This window comes from Ascidia mentula, chromosome 1 (assembly GCF_947561715.1).
Source record: "Ascidia mentula chromosome 1, kaAscMent1.1, whole genome shotgun sequence".
Lineage (NCBI taxonomy): Eukaryota > Metazoa > Chordata > Ascidiacea > Phlebobranchia > Ascidiidae > Ascidia > Ascidia mentula.
In genome coordinates, this window is record NC_138566.1 from 21,243,599 (window position 1) to 21,264,235 (window position 20,637).

At 37.2% G+C, this 20,637-nt stretch overlaps 1 long non-coding RNA gene and 1 pseudogene across 1 annotated transcript; both read right to left on the reverse strand.

Annotated features, from left to right (window-relative positions):
- Positions 1 to 664: 664 nt before the first annotated feature.
- LOC145889335 (uncharacterized) lies at positions 665 to 3,221 on the reverse strand (annotated as a pseudogene).
- Positions 3,222 to 15,672: 12,451 nt separating this feature from the next.
- LOC145909104 (uncharacterized) lies at positions 15,673 to 18,887 on the reverse strand. Its single transcript, XR_014403096.1, has 6 exons — positions 18,766 to 18,887; positions 17,981 to 18,052; positions 17,202 to 17,403; positions 16,833 to 16,888; positions 16,426 to 16,497; positions 15,673 to 16,110 (listed from the first exon to the last, which is right to left on the reverse strand). It is a non-coding gene; the product is annotated as an uncharacterized LOC145909104 (long non-coding RNA).
- Between the last annotated feature and the right edge of the window lie 1,750 nt (positions 18,888 to 20,637).

Here is a 20,637-nt window from a genome sequence, read left to right on the forward strand (position 1 = left end):
CCAAATGAAACCACAAGTAGAATGGAATAATCATGCAAGCCAATGTGGCCCATATAAAGCATGAACACAAGTCACAAGTGCCCGCTAGGCATGTCAGGGCGGACCAACAGGTTACAGCACTTTATAGTCCTTTATTGTTTTAGAGCCAGGGCGGTCGTTGTTTTAAAAGTCTGTAATTATTACTCTACCACTTTTAGTTTGACCTTTGTACGTGGAAACCCGGTCACGAATATAAACAGTTCCAATATTACAATTTTCATATTAATATACACTGTGTTCGCTACACTTGCCCCTTCGTGCGAAATGTTTCATTATCAATTTAAAACCACACCAAAGTTTTGGTAACAAAGGTAATTGTCGCAATCAATTCCAAAACCGACGCAACACACACAAAAATAAAATTGCTTGATGCATGTGGAATAAACGATCACAAGTTGCGTCGACGTTGTTATTGATTCCGATGTTTGGTGTGGTCTCGCAGGGTTCGTGACCTCGTACAGTTCATGGTTCAATTTGTTGTACTGAAAAAAATAAAAACAAAACAGCAGTACTTTGTTCAATGCCAACGATAAGTATACGTAAAAACAAAATACAAAACACCAACACCAATGATTATATACCGGTAGCGCATTTTAAAATACAGGGTTTGCAAAATATGTGGGGTTTAATCTTCGCCAACAATGGGATAAAGGCGCTGTATTACGGGATCTCTATGATCCTCTCTGTTATTATTACCCCTTCGAGTTTTTAATTGCTCCTCTTCAAGCTTTGGGTTATCGTCTTTATTTTTACCCTCGCGATAAGTAATTACCTTACCCTTGGCAAGTTGAAACGCGATGGGAACATAATGTTTTAATGCCCATCCAAAAATAGCACCCCATATCAGTGCGTTAAAATAAAATATAATCATAATACCGCTTATAAAAGGGCTGGTAATGCTACTAATAGCTGCAACAAATACATTAGAAACTACATTATTTGCTGTAGTAGTAACAAAATCCATATCAGCATCAACTTCTGATTTAAGGTTAGAATTTATATAATGATATAATTTATCATGCGTTAATCTAGCTTGGCTAAGTGCCATAAGCATGGATGTCATATCATCGAGCCCAGTAGAGGGTCTCGAAAACTCGTTCATTAAAGTTTGGTAGTCAACACTCTGTGGCGTATAACGTACAGGAGCTAAGTTGGGCCTTAAAGTTTGTACTTTAGTATTAACATGAGTAAGAGTATAATTCTCATAAGTATAAAATATATTATTAATGTTAAATGACATAATTCGACCTGGAACATAGTTTTCTAAGAACTTAATATTCCTGTAAACGAATCCGTCTCGATAGAGTTGTCCTCGAGTAAAATTTCCCATCGAGTAATTCGATTAGCGGTCGAGTGGCGTATAAGTTGCCATGTCTAAGACCGTGAAGAATGGTGCCATTTATGTCTTCACATGTCAATTCTGTGGCAACATCTCCAATAGTAATGGCAGCTCTTTTCACACCCAGAAGTTTGCTAATTGTTTCTCCTGGATACTGCCTTGCCAATAACGCATAAACGTTTGTTAGAAGAGAGTTCAATTGGCATTCCATATAATGTATGTCGGCAGTCATATTCACAAATCGTTCATTGATAGAATCGCCGACTTCTGTAATAAATCTTGCAGTTGGATCCATTGTTAAGCGTGCTTTGCTTTTCGTTCTTCTTGTAAAATTTCTGGGCTCTTGAGAAAGGTTTAAACTAGTGTTTTCCGAGCAGTTTATTTGCACAAGAATTAAACCACCAGGATCACAGAAAGCAGATTTGCCGTAACAATCATACGTGGCAGATAAACAGTCACTTTCATGATGAATGCTTAATCCAAGGTCTTTAATTTATACACGGTAAGGTTTGGAGTTGTTTCTAGAAAAACGAAGGAGCATTGTGTGTTCACCAAGAGGAGTGGTCTGTGGACAATTTAGATTTTGAGGAGGATTCCAAACGAATGTTCTCGTTCCAACAGTACAAAAGCCTTTTTGAATATTACAATTTGACATGATTCCCAAAGGACCTTTTAATTGTTTTCTTGTATGGTCATATAAAACAATGGATTTGGTCAAAATCGCATTTTTCACATGACCCTGAGCTGAAGATGGCCAGTGATATTTAATTTCAAGTTTGTTTCTTGTTGTCCAAGAAGAAGATGTCAACTGTTCAAGATTTCCAAGGTCTTTTGCAACATGTGTTTTCCTCCATTCCTCACAATTGCTTGGTACCGGTGCAGCTCCCGCTACAGTAGACATTTTATGAGTTTTTGCACCAAAGAAATAATGAACGCTTGTGCAGCTTTCAATATTCACTTGGCACATAAAAACATCAACTTTCAAGAAATCTGTAGATGGATTGTATACTAGTGCTTGGCATTGTTTGACTGTTTCTGGTATGGTTCTTGTGCAAAACCACCGGATCACAATCTGAGAGTTGTTCCAAGAACCAGTTCAGCTGCAGAACAACCTAAATCAGCATTTAAACTCGCATGAATTCCAAGCATAACTAAACCAAGATTAGAGTACCAATTTGAAGTTTTGCTGTAGGCACTTAAGGCTGCCTTAAGACGCCTATGCGATCGTCCAATAAGGCCATTAGATTTTGCATTATAGCTGGTGGTATTGAGTAATTTAATTCCAAGACAATCACAAAAATCGTTGAAAACACCTGATAAGAAATTTGAACCTCTGTCGGTAGAAATGCGAAGTGGAACACCAAATCGAGAAATCCATCCAAGAAGTAAAGCATTGGCACAAGTAGTTGCTGTGATGTCAGGAAGAGGTATAGCTTCAAGCCAGCGTGTAAATCTGACAATGATGGTTAAGCAATACTTAAAACTATTTGATTCTTCCATCGGTCCGATAATATCAACGTTGAGATCGGTGAAGCGTTCCTGAGGCTCGACATATTTACCCAAAGGAGTAATATTGTGAACGTGAACCTTACAAGTTTGACAAGGAATGCAAGTTTTTACCCACTGAAGAATATCGCTGTTCATGTGGGGCCAGACATAACGTTCGCCAATAAGTCTGCGTGTTATAGCAATGCCGGGATGAGAAAGAGAATGTAAAACATTGAAGACTCGCTTTCTAAACTGCAAAGGAACAACAACTTTAAATATACCTGTAGAAATGTCTCCGACAATGTTGTTATGTGAATTCGGAAGTCTGCGTCTAACTAACTTTAAACTTCGGCATCGTTCAGCAAGCATGTCATTAAATCCATCAGTGTCTTGGGCTAATGCTACTTCATCGAGATCAAACACATCATGAGAGAGAGATATGGTATTAACTTCAATCCTTGAAAGGCAATCAGCAACAACATTATGAAATCCACTAATATGTTCAATTTTGTTGGTAAATTGAGAAATATAGTCGAAATGTCGTTCTTGTCTCGGCGAAAGATTATCAGATTTGGAATGAAATGCTCTAACCAGGGGTTTGTGATCCGTAACCACATTAAAATTTCGTCCTCGGAGCAAGTTTTTGAAATGTCTAACTGCCTCATAAATGGCTAAAAGTTCACGATCAAAAGTTGAGTATTTCCGTTGTGCAAGATTTTGGCCTTTTGAAAAGAAAGCAAGAGGACACCATTCACCATTATCAAATTGATTGAGTACTGCGCCCATGGCAAAATTACTACAGTCGCAAACTAAAGAAAATCTTCCATTCAATTTTGGATAGTGCAATAAAGGTCTGTCACTCAACAAGTCACGTGATTTTTCAAAACCGATTATAGCCTCAGGCGACCATGTCAGCACATTACCTTTCGTTACGTCTTTCCTCAACATGTTGGTGAGTAACTGCAAGTGTTCAGCTCGAACAAATCTGTTTCGGTGAAAAGGCCTGCGGCGGTATTCGCGTGCATTACTGTTACAACGCCCATAACATGGTAAACCTGAATAAAATTTACGCATTTCATGAGCATTGTGGTAGTTTCGCAGGCGTTTGTTCTTACGGTAAATCAAACGTCTATAGCGGACATCAACAAGAAAATTGAAGAATTTTAGAAAATCACTACCAAGAATGCCTTGATTTATATCCGCAACATAGAATTTCCAACAAAAAGATATTCTACTTTGACCAAAATTAACCGTCAAGTTAGTTGTTCCAAAGATTTTTAAAGAATTTCCCGAAATTCCTCGCAAGACTATATTTTCTTTTTGCAGAAAGCGTTTGGCAAACCACAGTGGCACAAGAGAAACGTCAGAACCGGTGTCAAATAAAAACAAAAGATTTAAATGCGGGTCATAAACGTTAAAGGTTTCATGAGAAAACTTCGAGTCTTTCCAACCCCACCTTGAAAAGACAGGCCTTAGTTTTTTGGACGATAAGAATTTTGAAAAGAACAAGGTGGGCTGCAATATCTGGCGTTAGATCCATAAAGAGAATGATAATAACAATCCCCACTATTTTGATTATGAACATGCCTTGGTCTAAGACGGTGCAGAGAAACTAGAAGGCTGCGTCGACAAAGCACTGATTTGCTGACTTATCTTATCCAACCGTCTATCAAAATTGTCATTTATTAACATTTGAGAGTTAACAGAGGTGGAAACAACAGAAGGTTTTTCCTCTTCGTGGCGCGAAGTAGTTTGGCTGGGCGAATTAATGGACATCATAGCGTCAGCTTTAATCGCAAGAGTGTCCAAATCCGTGTCATAATCGGTTGCAAGAACGAGACGAATGTTAGAAGGAAGTTTGTCAATAAAAATCGTTTCAACAAACGTTCTGTGCTAGGTTCTAATTCGCCAGAATGATTTAATAGATTTAGCACTTCGCGCAACAAATCGGAAGGCTTTCTCCCTTGCAAAGAAGTACTGTTCAGCAATTCATTCAAGCGACTAATCTCGTCTTTCTCGTAACAACTCAACAAGGCAGTTTTTAAAGCTGAATGCGGTCTGTCATGCGTTCTATTCAACACCACATACACTGTGTTCGCTACAAATGTAGGTGTCGGGGTAGCAGTTAGAAATGATCCCAAGAAGAAACTAAAAGTAACCGTTACTACATCTACCATTGCGTGATATGTGTCTGTCTACCATTGCGTGATTGTGTGTTTCCAAATGTGCTTTTGAAAGGTGTATGTTATATTTTTGACTGTGCTGTGCAGAAAGTGAGTTTCATTACATACACACCAAGCTACAATAAGTTATATGTCTTAAAATAAATAGCTAGATCAAGACTAAATGTTTTGGAATTTGGTGTCTCTCCATAACATACAAAGTGACATGTTTAGTGACAAGCAATGTGACATACTGGTGACATTCAATGCGACATACTGGTGACACGTAATGTGACATACTAGTGACACGCAATGTGACATGCTGGCTGGTGACACGCAATGTGACATGCTGAAATTCGTGACATGCATAGTGACATGCTCGGGTTTGGTGACACATGTCAAATAGTGACACGTGTCACAAAAATGGTTTCAAGCCCGCCTCTGAATTGTTTTGTGTCAGCGGCCGGCGACGGATGTTGTCACTTTTATTTTGCAAGTTTATTTGCTTTACTTGTTTCATCTCTGCTTGAATCATCCTGTATTAGATTTTTGTCTTGAAAGCATTGTGCACACCCTTCAGTTGTAAAAATAAGTTCAAAAATGTTTGTAAATGAGAACTTCGGCTGCTTTTTTGACGGGTAAGTTTAGTGATATAAACGAACCGAAAATACTTCGATTAATATGTTAAATAAAAATCCTTGAAATAATTGTTCAGTAATACTTTAGGCACAACATTTGTGTCATTTTTGGTTTTATATATCTGACAAAGAAGACTAAATAAGAATAGGCTGTAAATCTTTTTTGCTAGCTCTAAAGACACAGTATTGTCTCTTATTTTTGTTTGCACTCATTGCTACACAAGGGTCTGCATTACATAATGTTACACTGCATTTTTACAAATGGTGTGGAACAGAAAATGGTGGTGAATATACAATTCTTGATCCTCACACGTAATGTTTGTGGCGTGCTTCAGTCAAGCTTGACAAATTGACAACACAATTTCAAATCAAACCTCAAACATTTGGTCATGTAATGAACTGGAAATAACAAAATTCAAAAGCGAAAATTAAATCCCAAAGAATGATTGTCGAGGGTGAAAGATTACAGGGAAAATAATAGTATTGCTAATATTGTTAAAGAGTGGAATCTGAGGTGGAACAGGTAATGTTAAATGGTTTGGCGTGGTGAAACATTGGAAAAAGTTATACAAACGACATGTCTTGTGATTCATGTCTACAGAATGTGGGCAAGTCAGTTAGCTTCCACTACACTGAGCGAAGTGAAAAGGGTTTTCTAGCTTTCACCTTTTCAAATAGTTTAGTTTTGTGACAATCCACCCTTGCATCATGATACTATGACCCATGCGAGATTCTTAGTTTCAGGGATGCAGCCCGATGGGAGTTGAGAGGTGTAAATGTTGTGACAAGATGTGATGCTTAGTTTTCAATATCAAAGAAATCTGGTCTGTCATATATAGAGAGTGTGACCCTGAAATTACACAACAAATGGTTGTAGTAGTAATGTTCTCTTCTCTCCTTGGGGTTAGCTTGCGGAAATTGCTTTACAGGCCGCATTTTGGTTTAATAGATGTTTTGGCAAAGATTGTCGGACACTACTTCTGACAATGTGGCATGTTCTGTCAAGTGCTGTTAGCACTGTTACTTTTTGTCTGTAACAAAGTACCTTGCGTTTTATCTGTGTTCCGATCATTCACATCGCATTCCTGCATAGACAGGTTCAGTGGGAAGATAAAGTCGTGCACTTGATGTAAGTCAGAGGTACTTTGCCCGAAACAATTGTTTAATTTTAGCGTCGTTTCAAATTGTAGTTGCACTGTTCGTATGAATGCAAGATTGTAAAGTGATTTATAAATTACATTCTAGCTGATTTTCCATAGAATGCTAGATACCCACAGAATGTCAGAAAATGTATGTTGTTTTAGATCCAACAACGTTCAATCAATTACCAATGTTTATTGTAACTTTTTTGACAAATAATATGTGTGGACCTGTTTATTATAACTTTGCACAAAACAAGGTGACAAAAAACCCGTCTCATGAGCCTTTTAGGCCGAAACAGTGGCCATCTGTTTGCAGTTTACACAATTCGTATTTTTGGCTCCACTTTGCTTATCTTATAAGTTATTAAGTTTACTTGTAAGTACTTGATCATAATACTATACACTAACAGTATCTCCATTTCTTGCACACCCCTTCAAACCATAGAAAAACGTCAATATCAGCTATTAAGTTTACTTGTTCATTTCAGCCCACCTGCAACAGCGTCAGGAATCGGCTGATCCGCTAAAAGGGTACATCGAGCTACTGTTGGTTGAGCCTGAATTCGCTAAGAAATACGATCTCGATCCAAGAAAGTTTTCCCGCTTCTATGAGGCAACGCTCTTTTCCAGTGAGTCCAAAAGCACGGCAAGGGTAACCTATCCAAACTGGACTTTACTACTGTTTACAATTTGTAATTGGCTTGCAGTTTATTGAAGTTTATTCTTTATTATAATTAACATTCCAATGTTTACAGACACTTTGACCCCGGTGCCACTGTGGAAAACAGCGTGGTTTGGTCACCCAATTCTTTTGTGCCCAGTAGTGGATCTGTTGACTTTACCCTTGTGGGGACAAGCTGTTAACCTGTTTGAGGCATGTTTAGTTTAATAGTGAGCAAATAAAACTATGGCATAAAAGATTAATGATTCTTGGTTAATTTATCACTAATATCCTTGAAAAAAATGTGTAGTTGGGTACCATTTTCGGTTTTAAGCAAATGCATTTTCTACTTCAGGGCGTATGCAAAGCAAAATAACTCTTTTAACTTGTAGTTTTCTACAGATTGGAGGCCATGTTGAAGGTGTCGATACCTGCATCCAGTCCTTCCATTGTCCTAAAGGCTACCTCAAGAACAATCGATTCAGCCACACCCCTGAAGAGAAAAATGAGGACGCTGAGCTTGAGGAAGAACCAGTTGTTGCAAGATCTTCAAGTGATGCACGCTTGATGGAATTAAGCAACAGGTATCTTTTCTATTTTCTAATGCCAATGTTGGTGTCCAGAGCTATATTATTTCACTCTTATATTTGCCATTTGCTTCCATAATACAGTGTGTTGGTGTTTTTTTTTGTTTCTCTCCGTTCAACTTATTTAACAAAACCTTGCCACACAGGGAAGCGATCACAAATACCACAACGATATGATGCTGATGAACAGTACTTTCATGTTTCCGACCATCTCCAGTCTTCCACTGACTTTGGCATGTAACGACAGGACAAGCAATGACGTCAGCCGTCTCGTGTTGACATGACAGAACTTTTCACAGCTAACCCAAATCTCAACGTACTTGGTTCCATTCTGCCAAGGTAAATGGGAAATGGTTAATTTTTATAGTGAGCTGCAGGCCACTGTTTCTATTTAATAGGCCTCATCAGTGCAGCTATGGCATGACTTACAATAAAAAACATTTTTGGCTCCATTGCTTATACATGGGTAATTTTTATTTGTGTTTAAGGTAATACTCACATTTCTGTATGCTTTGGACAGAGGTGTTGCTCTTGTCACCGGTTCGATGAGGGTAGCTGCCCATGTGACACCCACTGATATCGCAACCGATTCAACAGCTGTTACTTCCTGGACACTTCGTGGCAAACTGTCCATAGAGAATGGTTGTACGTTCATGATTAAGGTCGACGTCCTGTACCAGCACAATACTCTTCAGTTTCAGGTACATTTACTTTGCTGCAATCTTATACTTATTGTTCTGCTAGATCTATGTACTGCAATCCATTGCTGTAGAATAGATGCAAATTCATATTCAATGGACTTGTTTTCTTATTTATACTTATTTATTAAATTAAATGACCATTTCTGTCTCACAGCCACAAACTGCCTAGTATGCGAGTCAAGCATTCTCGTTCTTCTGCTTTGTATACCAGTTGAAGCTATTGGTCAAAGTCTTTATAGGGGCCGTCAACGTGATTTGATTGGTGAGATCTTTGTTTTTGAATTTGAACGCATTATAGGGTGTGATAAAGAAATACAGATTTTTTAGTCGCAATTGTTGTATTAAAGCGGACTGAAACATTTCTTTACTTTTTTGCACTCAATTTCCCAATATTTTTTTATTTTTTTCGCCGACATGAACTCAAACGAATATTTCAGTCTGCCACATGTTTAAGGAGGACTAGATTGTAAAACTCCCATCACGGATCTTTAATTATTTGTAATAAACCCGGTCTAACTAAAAGTCACAGAAATTTGTGTTTGATGCGCACCACAAGTATACTTTTTGTTTGCCTAAGTTGAAAACTAATTTTGTTTCGATAATACACAAATTGGAATTTTCGAAATTATAATTCAACAAAAAGAGGCTATGGTTCTGTAACTAAATTGTGTGTGAAAATAATGTTCCCGGAACGATTTTGCCATTTGGGAACATAATTTCGTTTCTCGAAATTGTAAATAAATGTGGTATTATAGGCTTTGATATCGCCCGATGTAGGTATTGCGACTCTTTCAACCAATAAACATAACAGATCAGAGTGAGACTTCTGGACTCCCTATCAAGTTCTGTTGTCAGGTCCAGCACCTCATGTTTCAGAACACGGACCGTTGGTATTCGATATGGGGGCTTCGGAGAACGAACACGGATTTAACCAGCTACCGCCCAAGGCCAAACGCCAGATCTCCGAATCTCCAAGGATGAACGCCGAAACCTTTTCGACCTCAGCATAGAAGCAATGCACTGACTTTGATGATATAAACCATGAAAGAACCATAAAACATTGTTATTTATCAATAATAATTTTTCACTTTGCTTTTAACAATCGACCCAACCTTTGGTCGCGACCCACAGGTTGGGAAGCACTGTTTCACGGTGAAACTCCTCATTTATCACGTGATTAATCTAACCGATTAGAAACAACTATGTTATCGTGTGAGCAGTTTACTGCGTATTATTTAATTGCACACTTGTGAGTCAACTGCTGAAGATTCACTATGTGTTGTGTGAGATTGAGATGTATTTAGTACGTCATTACATTCATTTTATTTTGGGTTTGAAACTTGGTGAAGTAAAGCAATAACAAAAAAATATCACACAAACGTCTTACTAAATTCAGTCGATCACTTAATCGGGACCAAGTTTCATAGTAATTGTCTTCAATATCTAGTTGGATTTTAAACAGGTTGCGCTTCTGCACAAAGCGCAACTCGCAAACATGTCACGATGGGTAGAGAATAGATTACTTACAACACAAATTAGATTAACAGAAAAATCAGTCGTCACATTTATGTGCAAAGTCAGCCGCTGTATTGTATTACTTGTGAATACATCGCACCGTGCAGATGCAAGTTCGAAATCATGGTAATTAAACACTAATAACTACTTCTGGCCTCCTGTTTCAAAACACGACGATGTTCGTTTTTTTATGTGCGCTGTTTTTTACATGTTTTCACTTGAGGGAAGTTCTTGTATAAAAGCGAGATGCATGTCTTGGTTTGCAAAATACGCAAAAATAATTTGCTCCTGGATGAGACTGTACAGAGCAAGGACTTGTTGGGCCTACTGGAAGATCATATGACCAACAGGGGGGCATACCCAGCCCTTGGGGGAGGGCTTTGACACTTTTTCAGCAACTAAATTTGATGCCATCGCATGGAGAAGAGTTGGAACTTACAAAAAATGCAAATGAGTGGGTAGTTGAACGATTCATTTTTCTGCAAAATCCAGTTCCATTTTTTGTTGCTCTTTTAACCAAAATACTGAGTAACCAGGGGGGCAAATGGCCCTAGGGGGGTGGCTAAACCATTTTTTCGGAGACTAATTTCGATCAAACTTTGTAGATATGAAATGGATCTTTCATAAAATCACAAATGATTGGACACTTAAACGATTCATTTTTCCACAAATACAGCCTGATTTTTTTGCTTCACTTTCAACATAATTTTCAGCAGCACCCACCAGCAAGTTACTACCTAATTGGAATAGCCCAAAACCCCACTAAAACTGCCCCAAGCACCCTAAAATTCGCCATGACAACAGCACGCACATGTGCGCTTATTCAACCGTAAATTTAACTTAATTGCGTCACTGCTTTGCTTGGTGATGCATGACTTTTGATTGTGACACATGTCTACACGGTGGGCATTTCCCAGCACCAAAACTAATTTTCATAGAAATACCAATATGCGTCCTTCATTAATGGCTGGATGGAATAGTTTCAGAGCAGCCCAATGTTGATCAGTAAAAATTTTTTGGGAAGATGTGATAGTGACATAACATCAACTTGTGTCATGGTGTTCTTGTCAGATTGTTTTTATTTTGGGTCAACAGAAAAGGTTCTATATTAGCCTGTTTTTGTATTTTATGCTTCAATAAACAACCAGAACGACTTGTTATATTACAGAACATAAGAGCCATAATAATCAGTTAGGTGCGCTCTTGACGAAATGTTTACCACAAACAAGTTTATAGGATAGGAAATCGGATACTTGGTGAATCTTTTGCGCATCACCAATGATAAATCTTGGCCGTTTCTTCAACTGCTTAACCTAAAACCAAAGCAATAATTTTATTTGTGTTTTTGGATAATATCGCAAACTTGCCTAATTAATGCAAACAAGAAATATATCAGATAGTAGTGCTGAAAAGTAAGCCGGAACGCCGTTCCAGTAAATAATACTGGCAGGTACGCCGTCTTGGTAACAATTCAACGGCTGGTGTGTCCCAAATAGTTATGAGAAACCTTAAGTTCAGCAGTCGTTCCGTTAAGATTGTTTTGCTTAATCCTGTCAAAAAGTGGTATAAATACAAGAACGTACAACGCAAATGTACAGATTATTGCAAAATACGCAACTCATATTCAGGAACGCAGTGCTTTTGGCGACTTGCAAAGATCTTTTTTCCTCAATAGTGACGTAAGGTCTTCGTATGAGGCCCAAAGAGATGTGCCACTTTTTTTGCCGATTTCCTCGCTCTAAAACGCCTCGTTAAAATAGCGAGCAAGAGGAACTTTTCCTCTTGCCGCCGCTGGTGCTGTTTTGTAATTTCACCCCCGCAGTGCACGCTCGCCTCGTCTTTTTTGGAAACAAAAGTTTAAACCAATTCAATAGTTTAAGTTGTATTTACGATGAAAAATAATACAGAAACACATCTCTTCAATTCATAAAAAGTGACACTTTTATAAACCGTTCAATATACAACATACGTTAAACAATTATTAATTGTTTGTGGAAAAACAATCTTGCAACACATAAAACTTATTTCCTTAGGAATTACCTGCAATTCCAATACAAGGAGAAACGAATAGCAGCTTAGAAGGTCACGCACAAAACTTGATGTCGCATTAACTCAGCCAGCCAAAAAGCCTCGCTTGGCCAACGATCACCTCGCTTCGCCTCCTCTCTTCTTTTCTCTTTAAGGCATCAACGTTGCAACTAATGTCATTTACAAAATATAAACTTTTTTCTCTTCTCGAGCAGACGTTGTCAAACTCTGTGAACCTCGCTGTTCACATAATATTATTGCGTTGCAGACTTGCGCTATTGTAAGAAAGAAATTGCAGTCATTCTGAGAAAAAGCAATATGCAGTCAACACTTAGTACGGCGCGAAATGACACGAAAGGAGTAAACTACTTTTACCACTACCCTAAAGGTTTGTAACTATGCTTTAATATTTCCTAACTGATTGTAATAACAAAAACATCTAACTAATTGTATCTAATAGATTTTTTGAAACCTTACGGACTGGCAACCGATAGAAAACAACTTGACGACCAACAACAGGTTCTCTACAGGTTAAAACCGTTCACTTGTGAATGGTTGGTCCGTCCCCACATTGCAATCTCTGAATTTCAGGAAACTTTGAGTATGAACTGGCTCAGAGTTTCAAAGCACATCAGTGATTTAAGCAAAACACCAGGAATTTTTGAATTCGACAAATTTGTCAAGGAGATTACTGAAATTTGCAGTCCTTTCGACAGAAGACTTGAAGGCAAGCAAACGACAGTCGAAACTAGCGCGGTTGAGCTGAAAGGCAAATTGGATTTATTTCGCGAAAAAATGACCAACATGGAAGAAATCATCGACTCATATATTCACCATATGACACATGTTGGTGCTTCTATGTATTCCATGGGAATACAAATTCATGTGGTCAGGCATTTATTATCGAACATCGAATTGACGGCTGCCAATTCTAGTCAAGAACACATGAAGGATTTTAAACGAAAAAAAACTTTTGACGCATACTGGGATTCCATTGTTAACCAAACAATAAATCCAAACAAAGTCCGACGATCCTTGCGGGATATTCTTGAAGAAATGGATGACAGTGAGAGAGCCGGAAGCAGTGGTCTACATGATGAGAAAAAGAATAAAGAAAAGGGCAACAGGAAGCCAAAAAAATCTATCAAATCACTGAAGAAAATTAAGAAAAACAAGAAAAACAAGAAAAACAAATCAGCTTCCAAGCTTACAAAGCGAATAAAACCATGAAATAAAAAATCGGGCATGTATGGTTTCTTTCTGTTCATTCTGTTCTTTCTATTCGTTCTGTTCATTCTGTTCGGTCTGTTCGTACTGCTCGTACTGCTCGTACTGCTCGTTCTATTCGTTCTATTCGTTCTATTCTTTCAATTTTGTTCAATTCAATAAAAACAAATTGGTATCGGAACAGAGAATATCATCACACAGGGAAAAAATAGAGCTTATATGCTTAAAAAAAACAAAGCGATCTGTATACAGCTGAGATGGTGGATTTTTTTTCAAAAATTGTTCATGCACCGCTTTCTACGTCAAGTACGCTACTTAACATTTTTGTTTTTCTGTTTTTTTTTGTTTTTTTTTCATTTGGCAGTGAAACGGTAGGAATACAGCTACAAGAACAAAATGACTCTCCAGCACACGTGAATCACCTAGATCCGGCTTACATATAACCTTGTTGTCTCCTGACTGACAATATGCTGTATTTTATGTTCTTGTATTATATTACTTCAAGCGGTTCATGATACCACGTGACATTATTGACTAATCAGCTCTCAGTATGGAGAGCTTTTATAAGCCCAGTGTGTACCTGTAAATTCATTCTAATCTATCGTATTACTGTTACACTGCTATTCTGATAACTGCAAGCTTCTCTGAACCCGGTAGAATCAACGTTCGTATTGTAGAGTTTCGTAATAATGTACCGTTTCAATGAAGCTGGAAACAGTTTTCATTACAATAACTACTCGGAAAATTATCCGAGTTCTGGTTGGTTTACAGAACGAGGTAGAAGCAGGTTTTACAATCGAAGAAGCTCATCTCGCACTCACGCTATCGAGGCACTGTTAAATATCTCTTGGACAGTTAAGAGTTATTTACACACACAAGACATTACGCAATACAAGTACTGGTTTCTTTGGGTATGTTACAAATTCTTCCCCCCAGATTTTCAGGTGATAAATATAACATCACCTGTAGGCGATTGAAAAGTTGGTTGATAAGATTGAGCGACTAAAATACACATTCAAAGTAAAAACGAAATTATGATGCGTTTGATAGTAATCAATATTGTACCGTTTGATGCAGGCATTACAAAAAAGCCTAATATATCGTTAATTTGTGTTTTGCATGACTAATTTTCTCGTCAATTTTCGACAAAAATGTGTACCTTAATTATTTCCCACCACCCTTTCTGTGTAATTGGATTTATTGCGTGTCGTTTATTTCTGAAATTGCATGACTTTTTTTGTCCACTTTTCATGGCGTGATAGCGTGCTATGACGTCATCTCGTTGCCTTTTATAAACTGCCGCTGGTAATAAGACGGCCTGGCAGAAGCAAGGCAGCTGTATCGTTTGGTGACAATGTTCGTATGTGATAAACTGTAGCACTTTGTTTCGTAAAGTCAATTCCGCATTTTTCTTTATTAATTAATCTCGATTTATAATGTCATAACTCAGGTTTATCAAAGTAACTTTGAGACACTCTAAATACATTTGGTGGTGTAGCAAAACGTTGCACCAAAAATAGTTTGTAAAACAGTTTAGTGAGCTTAGTTTGTGTGAAAGGCAGTTTTAGAATTATTCTTAGTTGGCCAAAAGTAAGCGAATAACGAAAAGCGTGTTTAAAACGCGCAACAGTTGGTTTAGTCACGTGTCGTTAAATATCACTTGGGTTAATTAAATACAAGAACAAAGGTGTGGTGTGACAGGAGCATAGGAGAACCACTTTACTCGAGAACATTCGATGGATAAATCATTTGGGTCCCTTTGTGCGGTTATATGTTTACACTTGGATCGGAAGCTGCGAAATATTCAATGCCTATGGTGACGGGCTTGCAAATGCTTGTGCGATACTGCAAACGAAATGAATTATGCAACACTTGTGCAATGCTGCCCACAAGACATTATGCAATACAAGTGCTGGTTTCTCTTGAGGTATGTTACAATACGAAACTGCGCTTTACAACATCTGTTCGTATTGCACTTGAAAGAAAACGACTTTCAGCTCGATTACAAAGTATAACGTTGCAAAATTGACGTCAAAACAATCTAATGACAGCTCGTCAACCTGTTTATTAATTTTATTACAGTATGAAACAGTAATACAAGAAAAGAACGTTTTGGTTATATGTATGAACGTTATACCACAGTCAGAGAGGTAGTTTTTGCCATTAAAAGCATGTCATTATCATTTTGGCAGTTTGTTTTGAAATTAAAGTACAAAACTAGACACACAAAAACAGAAGAAAAGAATTTTTAGCATATATGTAGCAAAGTCACTGAAGAAAATACTTGATGCCCCAAGCATGTCAAAATCATTTTGGCAGTTTGTTTTGAAGTAAAAGTGCAACACCACACATACAAAACAAGAGAATAAAATGTTTAGCATACATGTAGCAAAGTCATGAAAGAGAACACTTGATGCCTAAAGCATGCAGAATCAATTTGGCAGTTTTTTTAAAGTTAAAGTATAACACAACACAAACACTATGACAAATAACACAACATATATATAACAAAGAACACTTGATGCCCCAAGCATGCAGCATCAATTTGTCAGTTTGTTTTGAAGTTGACTCTCTACTCTGCATCTGTGGTGTAAACTTTTTGTTTAAAAATATCAAAAACATCAGTAATTTTGTGTAAGCTGCATGCAGATGGCCACTGTTTCGACCTATAAGGTCTCCTCAATGCAGCTGGTGTGACTATCAGACGACTTTGCTGACCAAATGGCCAAGTAAAGACTTCCAATTTGTGGTGACTATACAATTACCCAATGCTCAACCCATAGTGCCGTCAGGGCCCATGGCACAATAATTATATGAGAAGCAAAGTGGAGCCAATAACACGAATTAGTAATTTTGTTGTTGTTTGTCATCTTTTAGTCCTTTGTTGAGCAGTTTTACCTGTGGGTTGATGGAGATCAGCTTAAAGAGGTTGACTCTCTACTCCGCACAGCTTTGCGGCTGTGGTGTGACCTTTTTTAAAAATATCAAAAACATTAGTATTTTTTTTATTGCATTTAGTGCTTTTAATACACAACAGCAGAGATTTGCAAAATAATTGTTGATGAACAGGTGAAAATGACAAGTCAAAAAACCATTAACAAAATTCTGAACTTGCTTTGTGGCATATTATGTAAATACCATGATGTGATGAGACAATGTGAGAGATTAAGAAGTAAGCTAATCAAGTTTTTGCGTCTAATTAAATTCTGCTAATCCCCCACTTCATGCTATGTAAATATTAATGTACACATTTCGACTATTCACAGAAAACATTTATGCAACCATATAATAAAAACTTGAATTACCCCTTTGCATCATGATCACTGTGTTTGCAACCTCTCCAACAATTTGATTACAAAATCTGCAAAATTGACCCAATACAGTGTTATTCAGAGATGCAATAAAAAATACATTAAACAACAAGTTTTGTGTACGATTTTGGACCGCTACAATAAAATGTACTATCTGCATTGCCAACAATTACTTCATGTTATAATTTGTAATGATCTAATACAGTGCTTTTCAACCTGTGGGACCATCCACACTGGTGGCGATATAAAAATTTGTGGTGCGGATGACAATATTTGGTTACGTACACTTTGTTGAGGATAAATTAAGGACCTGCAACTTTTCTCTTGCTTCGATTTGGACATGGTCCACTTCAAATCACAAACCTTTCGGAAAATGATAAAAGTATTGAACGCCACATTTGTTCTTTCTTGCAGTCGTTGAAGGAGAAAACATTTCAGTTTTGATTTGTTCCCACTTTGCTTAACATCAAAAGACAACTGTACAGCAAGTCTTCAGTAGTCCAATAGAAAAATATCCTTTAATTTCGAAAAACAATACATCATATGACTCGATTGGATGTTCCAACTATTGGTAAACAAGAATGAGTTACTTTTGTAGTGTGGTTACATCTAGCTAGGATTGGATTTACTATTTCACATACTTTCGCTTATTTATGAGATCTTCTTTGCAAATAATGTAAAACTTTTTAGCCCAGTTGGTTAGAGGTAATACCGCAGGAACTTTCAGGTTTGTGATTAAGCCATGTACACTTACAGGTCCTACAGGTAAAAGTGCATTTTTACACTTTAATGTATTAAACACTTAGACATTATCTCCACTTTCCCCACGTCACTGCAAAACATAAAAGAAAATGTATATGAAAAGCTTTTAAATGTGTATAAGCTGCAGACAGATGGCCACTGTTTCGACCTAAAAGGTCTCATCAGTGCAGCTGGCGTGACTTTCAGATGACTTTGCTGACCAAACGGCCAAGCAAAGACTTCCACTTTGTGGTGACTATACAATCACCCAATGCTCAACCCATAGTGCCGTCAGGGCCCATGGCACAACAATTATATGATAAGCAAAGTGGAGCCAATAACACGAATTAGTAATTTTGTTGTTGTTAGTCATCTTTTAGTCCTTTATTGAACAGCTTTACCTGTGGGTTGATGGAGATCAGCTTAAAGAGGTTGACTCTCTACTCCGCACAGCTTTGTGGCTGTGGTGTGACCTTTTTTAAAAATATCAAAAACATTAGTATTTTTTTATTGCATTTAGTGCTTTTAATTACACAACAGCAGAGATTTGCAAAATAATTGTTGATGAACAGGTGAAAATGGCAAGTCAAAAACCATCAACAAAATTCTGAACTTGCTTTGTGGCATACTATGTAAATACCATGATGTGATGAGACAATGTGAGAGATTAAGAAGTAGGCTAATCAAGTTTTTGTGTCTAATTAAATTCTGCTAATCCCCCACTTCATGCTGTGTAAATATTAATGTACACATTTTGACTATTCACAGAAAACATTTATGCAACCATATAATAAAAACATGAATTACCCATTTGCATATTGATCTACACTGCTCGACAAACACTGTGTTTGCAACCTCTCCAACAATCCTGTATTTGATTACAAAATCTGCAAAACTGACCCAATACAGTGTTATTCAGGGATGCAACAAATAAATTAATTAAACAACAACAAGTTTTGTGTACGATTTTACCGGACCGCTACAATAAAATCTACTATCTGCATTGCCAACAATTACTTCATGTTATAATTTGTAATGATCTAATACAGTGCTTTTCAACCTGTGGGACCATCCACACTGGTGAAGATGACAATATTTGGCTACGTACACTTTGTTGAGGATAAATTAAGGACCTGCAGCTTTTCTCTTGCGTCGATTTGGACATCGTCCACTTCAAATCACAAACCTTTCGGAAAATGATAAAAGTATTGAACGCCACATTTGTTCTTTCTTGCAGTCGTTGAAGGAGAAAACATTTCAGTTTTGATTTGTTCCCACTTTGCTTAACATCAAAAGACAACTGTACAGCAAGTCTTCAGTAGTCCAATAGAAAAATATCCTTTATTTTCGAAAAACAATACATCATATGTCTCGATTGGATGTTCCAACTATTGGTAAACAAGAATGAGTTACTTTTGTAGTGTGGTTACATCTAGCTAGGATTGGATTTACTATTTCACATACTTTTGCTTATCTATGAGATCTTCTTTGCAAATAATGTAAAACTTTTTAGCCCAGTTGCCACTAACACAAATTAGTAATTTTATTGTTGTTTGTCATGTTTTAGTCCTTTATTGAACAGTTTTACCTGTGGGTTGATGGAGATCAGCTTAAAGAGGTTGACTCTCTACTCCGCACAGCTTTGTGGCTGTGGTGTGACCTTTTTTAAAAATATCAAAAACATTAGTATTTTTTTTATTGCATTTAGTGCTTTTAATTACACAACAGCAGAGATTTGCAAAATAATTGTTGATGAACAGGTGAAAATGGCAAGTCAAAAACCTTTAACAAAATTCTGAACTTGCTTTGTGGCATATTATGTAAATACTATGATGTGATGAGACAATGTGAGAGATTAAGAAGTAAGCTAATCAAGTTTTTGTGTCTATTGTGTCTAATTAAATTCTGCTAATCCCCCACTTCATGCTGTGTAAATATTAATGTACACATTTTGACTATTCACAGAAAACATTTATGCAACCATATAATAAAAACTTGAATTACCCCTTTGCATAATGATCTAAACTGCTCGACAAACACTGTGTTTGCAACCTCTCCAACAATCCTGTATTTGATTACAAAATCTGCAAAACTGACCCAATACAGTGTTATTCAGATATGCAACAAATAAATTAATTAAACAACAACAAGTTTCGTGTACGATTTTGTACCGCGTTGGGATTTTACCGGACCGCTACAATAAAATCTACTATCTGCATTGCCAACAATTACTTCATGTTATAATTTGTAATGATCTAATACAGTGCTTTTCAACCTGTGGGACCATCCACACTGGTGGCGATATAAAAATTTGTGGTGCGGATGACAATATTTGGTTACGTACACTTTGTTGAGGATAAATTAAGGACCTGCAACTTTTCTCTTGCTTCGATTTGGACATGGTCCACTTCAAATCACAAACCTTTCGGAAAATGATAAAAGTATTGAACGCCACATTTGTTCTTTCTTGCAGTCGTTGAAGGAGAAAACATTTCAGTTTTGATTTGTTCCCACTTTGCTTAACATCAAAAGACAACTGTACAGCAAGTCTTCAGTAGTCCGATAGAAACATATCCTTTAATTTCGAAAAACAATACATCATATGTCTCGATTGGATGTTCCAACTATTGGTAAACAAGAATGAGTTACTCTTGTAGTGTGGTTACATCTAGCTAGGATTGGATTTACTATTTCACATACTTTCGCTTATTTATGAGATCTTCTTTGCAAATAATGTAAAACTTTTTAGCCCAGTTGGTTAGAGGTAATACCGCAGGAACTTTCAGGTTTGTGATTAAGCCATGTACACTTACAGGTCCTACAGGTAAAAGTGCATTTTTACACTTTAATGTATTAAACACTTAGACATTATCTCCACTTTCCCCACGTCACTGCAAAACATAAAAGAAAATGTATATGAAAAGCTTTTAATTGTGTATAAGCTGCAGACAGATGGCCACTGTTTCGACCTAAAAGGTCTCATCAGTGCAGCTGGCGTGACTTTCAGATGACTTTGCTGACCAAACGGCCAAGCAAAGACTTCCACTTTGTGGTGACT